Consider the following 6,077-nt stretch of genomic DNA (forward strand, 5'->3'; position numbering starts at 1 on the left):
CGTGAGAAAAAATGAAGTTCTAACTCATGGCTCAGCTTTTGGCCACACTTTTGTCGAGGAGACAGAAACAACAGAGATGGATGGACTGAGCTGTCTGTCTTTCCTCTAAGTTAGTCAAGAAACATCATGCCTGTTTACAGTAGGTAAACAGTGCAGTACTTAGGACAACATAATTCATTTTATTCAAAGTCTGCTCCATTGATGAGTAAAAGGTTATCTCATTCTACTCTTTCAGGAGTGTGATATATGGCCAAAATAAGACCCAGAATAGTTTATTATTAGTGATAATTCAATAGATTCAGTTCATGAATCCAGCTTCCCTAAGGATGAGGCATTATTAAGTACCATTAAGATAAATAACTTTAGCTTTGAATCTACAGAAAAGCTCAAAGGCAACTTGTTGAAGGAAAGCCATCATTTGGATGAAGACAAAAGCTTGAGATGCTGAGGTGAATACACTGTAGCAAAGAACAAACTCAAGGTAAAAAAAAAAAAAATCTGAGATGTAAATGTAAATGCAGTCCCAGTGCAAAGATTCCTGATGAACAGCTAATTCATTCCATTCTCTCAACTTAAATATGTAATGAAAAATAGTTTAGGATCCACAAAACTAAATTCTGGCATTTGTTATCTCATCTCTGATATGCTTCTGAGAGGCAAATAAAGCAGCTTGTTAGTAATAGCTTGCTAAGCCAATGATCCCCAAGTACAAGGAGTGCAGAGACAGTGGTCTTGTTGTATTACTGTCTTATCTGGCAAAAATAAGAAGTAATATCTACCCAGACATAAATTTGGCTTTGACACAAAACAGCACAAAGTCAAAAAATATTTCTTTCAGTCCAGTGGAATTACATCTGATCAGCATTTCCAGAAATGCCTCACAAAAATCCCCGTAATAAACTCAGAGGGTTATGAAGTAATGTTGGACGGCAAACGCAGAGCAGCAAGAGGTAATAGTGTATGTTATTGGTTTTATGACACAAGATTATTGTTGGAATACATGCTGGAAGAAGAAAATACATGGACAGATATAGAGCCATTGCGTTTCTATTTAAGGATCATTTTAGAACAGTTGGGAAGAAGAGCAGGGAGCCACGTTATCAAAACAGTTTAAGAGTGTGAACACAGCATCTTTCTGTGGAGGACATTATGTGAGAATTAGCACCAGAAGAGGGCAAATACATTTTTACTTTGTTGTTCAGTCAACGTCAGTAGCACTGAACAACTACTTAAAAAGATATTCTGCAATTCTGTTAAGTGCATCGCCATTATTTATTCAGATACTTATTTAACCCCCATCTCAATTTCGTGGTACTTTTTCATTTTTAAGCAAAGGACAGATTTAAAAATATATATTTCATCCCTATGCATTCCTTCCTGGCCTTTATTTAGCTGTAAATGGTGTTAATTTCAATGGGAAGACTCCAGCTAACATCAGTCAGAGATGCTGAGGGCTTCTGGTCATTAAACATGTTCCATTATATATTTGTAACTATTTTTTTCCCTAGGAAAAGTATCTTGGTGGTGGTGAGTTCAAACAACTCGTTACATTTCAAAACCAAATGCATCGCTTGGTGCTGTTATGCTGAATAAGGTGGAAAGAAACAAGAGAATTCTTGGGAAAGGGTCAAGAGCTGTAGATGAAGCCGAAGAAAAATGCAGCAGGAATCATGGAAATCCCCACTGAACTAACACAATGAGCTTCCCAAAACAACATGGATGCTCCTTATACTCATGTTCCTGAAATGATAGACAGTGGTGCCATTGTACCATATTTGTAGACATGCACAGAGTTCTCTGGATGGTGGGTTCTGTGCAGAGCCAGAACCTTTAATGTCTTGTCTTTTTTTTTTTTTTTGAGTTTCTCTTCAAGCCTTACTTTCTCCATGTCACCAGATTTCTCCAGTAAGGATGCCACTGAGCAATGATTCAGAACTGTAAATCTGTGACGATTTAAGAGCTGGCCTTCCCATGGGTTTCACAAGGCTGTCAGTGCCTGATTTGTGATGGCAGCTCTTTGGGAGCAGGGCTGAGCCTTCCTTTTCTCTGCCTCGTGCTGAGAGCGTGGTTGGCACTCAGCCATGGTACAGAGAGATACAGCTTAGGTGGATGTTAACTTTGAAGAGGAATGAGGATATGCGTCACTCTGAAAACACTGTGGCACAGTATTTCTGATAGACTTTTAAACCCTCAGCTGTATGATCTAGCATAGTTTTATGTTCAGAGGAAACATTAGGCTGGTTCTCAACAGAGATGGAAAAAAACCAAGCTGTTGCATTGCTTGCTACTCCCTGCAAAGATCAGTCTGTGGGCGGACCTGGACTGAGCCCGCACTGACATGAACTGGGGCGGATGTGTGCCTGCAATAAAATTGGCACACATTCATGTTATTGAGGAGTGAGGGAATGGACTCAGCTACACCATAAGGGTCTGTTAGCAACTGCTCATCAAACTGAATTGTAGTTAAAGTCTACTGGGAGAATTCTAAGCATCCATAAAAACTGTATTATCCCAATATCCACCAAAGATCCAACCCCAAATGGTGATTTTCATCACTAGGTAGCAGCATATTTCGAGCTTTCTCTTCCAATAGCAGAGACTCCCACACAGAAATCACTATTGAATGATGTCTGTTCTGCTCTGGGCTGCAGCTTTTATATGGTAGAGGGATTTTGTCTTGGAAAATATAATATTTTCTTTTTTTGAACAAGAAATTCCAAATTCAAAAGCAATAACTGAATGCTGAACTTAATCCCGCTTAGTTTGGCCATTAGTACTTCGTAGCAAATATTTATGTAGCATGCAGTGGTCAGCTCACTAAGATAGTCACTGGAGCCTGAAGCTCAAGCCATAGAAGATAGACGAGACAAATCTGTGGGACAGGAAGGGAGGAAGGCATGATGGGATTCCAAAAAATCCCAAACAACTCCCAGTCAGGGAATCTGCTTCCAAAATATTTATTAAGGTTTTCAAGGCTTCAAAGATAAAAGAATCATTCCAAACATAAACTCTCATCCCACACAGACAATGCTTGTGCTTACATGCTGTTGTCTCAGTGAGCCTTTGTTTGCAGAAGAAAAACTTATTGTATTGGAATATAGCTGCCAGGAGTTGAGTTAGCAGATGTGATGTTGTCTACAGAGAAGTGATGCATGGAGAAGATCGCAACTAATTTACCAAAAGCCTGAGCATGGCTTGTCCCAGCCTTCATGGCTTGGGATCAGAGTTAAAGGGAAAAAAAAAAAGATACTTCACTATCATGTTCAAACTAGGTATATTTTCCAGAGGAGATCAAGCTTAAGGGATGTACTTTCTGGACAATTTCAATGCAATATATTCTTTTGCAGAGATGTTAAGCAAACCTTGAGGACTCTGCTTTTGCCACCAGCCAATAATGGACAGTAACACAAGCAAATACTGCAAATAGCCAGCAGTGACTTACTTGTCACTTCCCACACGTCTCTTTCTAAACCCGAGCTTTCAGCTTCACTTTTTTTACATTTCTATGTAACCTTAAACGTCTTGGTCTCTAAAGAAATAGCTTTATTTGATCAAATATTTTTGCTTTTATTTAGCATATATTTTTTTCCCTTTCCACTTACACTGTTTGAATTATTCATCTAGGTAGGATCACAGCACTCCCTGCAAGTCTCTCTATCCTTAGCTCACAGTTCTGTGTGGCTTTTATATCAGTAACTACAAAAGACCAAATCCATGATATTTTCTCAAATGACTTTGCTAATTATTTCTCTGTACTTCTGCCTGTTCACACAAATTTGTCCTCATAGATTTGTTGTTAGTGCTTTTATTTCTGCTAAGCTTTCAACACAAGGGCATTATCTAGGACCAATTCTTCCCTAATATCCTCATTACCTGCATGTTTCGTGCTTTTGTATTCATTTCAGGTAGCTGGGAGATCTAAAACACACCTATCTGATCTGATCTACAATACAAAGGAAATGAGAGAAAGAAACAAAGCATTTTGTAATGAAGACAGAAAAGATGAGAAATCCCTATATTCTGTGGCTTTTTCTTAAAATTTGAGTTTATACAGCTGTGACAACAACAAATAAATGAAATGAACAAAGAACAGCTAAGGAGCTAGAGCTGGGAGTTACTGCTGGGAATATTAAGTCAGGCAGTATTAAAGTGACAGTGCTATACAGATGCCTGAGTCAGCCAGGCCCGCAGCAAATGAAATTTTAAGAACCTGTGCTCTGCCACCTTATCAGTTGTTATTCAAATCATTTGTTGGTCTGATCTCTTAATTCTAATGAAAATACGCCAAAAGAATATTGTTAAATCCTAAATGGCATGTACTCATGAGATTAAGGCATGGACTGAGAGCATGAGGCTTCCTTCTGTTGACCTTAATTTATTTCTTTATTAGGTGTACAAACAGTGCACCATCTGATAAATGACCAATTGCTCAATGTAGTTCACGACAGGTTTCAGTTCCTTTTCAAGTAAGTAGCAGACAGCTTTGCTTTCTTGCCTGAACATCTCCGAGAACCAAGACCCTCTTTAAAAAGTGTCCTTACCCTACAACTACATTGCACCATAATTGTAGTATGGACTTCCCTTGATAACATAGCGCTTTACAGATCCTTCTGAGTACAGCTGACAAGAAATTTCTCCACTGCATAGGAAGAACAGCTGGACTAATTCAGGGAAATATTAGAACAGAAAAAGCTGAATCCGAGATGAAAAGGGAACTTCAGCTCCCAAATCCAGTTTTAGGTTTTGTTCTCTTTCTTGTTCACTGAAAATCAAACCCCATCAAAAGCCTTGGTATCAGTGCAAGTCTTTATGGTAATCAGATATTTCTAGTTACAATATTCCTAGGTGCACTAGGATTTACTTCCACCTGCTGCTGAAATAAGCACTGTGCAGCATCTTCAGCCTACATTTTTCCACACTGTTCAGTTATCTCCATCTTTGGTCTCAGCTGCATTCCCTTCCTTTTTCAGACTCTTCCTCTCATCCCCTGACAGCTGCTCACAGCCCACTCCTTCCTTTCTTGTTCCAACAAGGTCCTTTTAAGATTCACATTCTTTTTGATCTCTGGGCTCTCAGACTTGGCAAGCTGCTGTGTAAGTGCCTGGGGCCTGGAAAAGAGCGTTTTCCCAACTGCTTTTTGAGCTATTGTTATTTCAGCTCCCTTGAAGTTGTTTACCCCAGGTATCATGTCTAGACCACTGTTTTGTTGCCTATTGGTTTCCATCTTCCCCCAGACTAAACAGCTTTCTTGGACGTAACTCTATAAATAATCTTCACATGCACAGACTGAAGCGTATAGGCTCTTCATGAAAGCAATATAAATTCTCCTGGTTCTCCAAACCACAGCAGCTAAGATCAGCTATCTAGAACAATATGCAGATAATTCCCAGATTTATTGGTTAGATCCTTGGTGTAAAAGACTTTTGTTCTGCAGGCTCTCTGACTCTTGAATTTGCTTTCTTTTGTAGGTTTTCTCTGCTCTCTGTTATTCATATGCATAAAGGGGTGAGGTGTAGGCAAGTCTTCACCCAAGGTACTGTATAAGTTGGTATCATTCAAAAAAATCATAGCAAACAGAACTTTCCCCACTTCGTAAGTTTGCATTTTCCCTTTAACACTTGTAAATCCATTTCCAACTTTTTGGATAAACATAGCTTAACTCAACAAGCGTGTCCATTTAGCAACTGGCACATATGGACAGCTGTTAGGTGGTGAACATCCCTAACACGGTGTTACAAAAAGCTGCAGTGGGAATAAAAGAGAAGATAGGTCTGCAACAAATGCTGTTATTAACCTTATCCTGATATCAAAATCATGGAATCATTAAGGTTGGAAGAGACCACTAACATCATCTAGTCTAACTATTGACCCATCAACTCATCAGATCTATGTAGCAATGTACTAAAATCTTTTGTACATTTCGATACCACAAATATGCCTCTGCCCTTAGTCACTGATAATGTGGTGCACACCTCAACAAAAGCAATGAGGGGAGAATGTAAGGAAGCCTTCCTAAAGCAAATTGGCTCCTTGTATTAACTAGAATACACTTCTTTTATTAACATCCAGTGCTCTAT

This window comes from Numida meleagris, chromosome 9, assembly GCF_002078875.1.
Source record: "Numida meleagris isolate 19003 breed g44 Domestic line chromosome 9, NumMel1.0, whole genome shotgun sequence".
NCBI classification, from domain to species: domain Eukaryota; kingdom Metazoa; phylum Chordata; class Aves; order Galliformes; family Numididae; genus Numida; species Numida meleagris.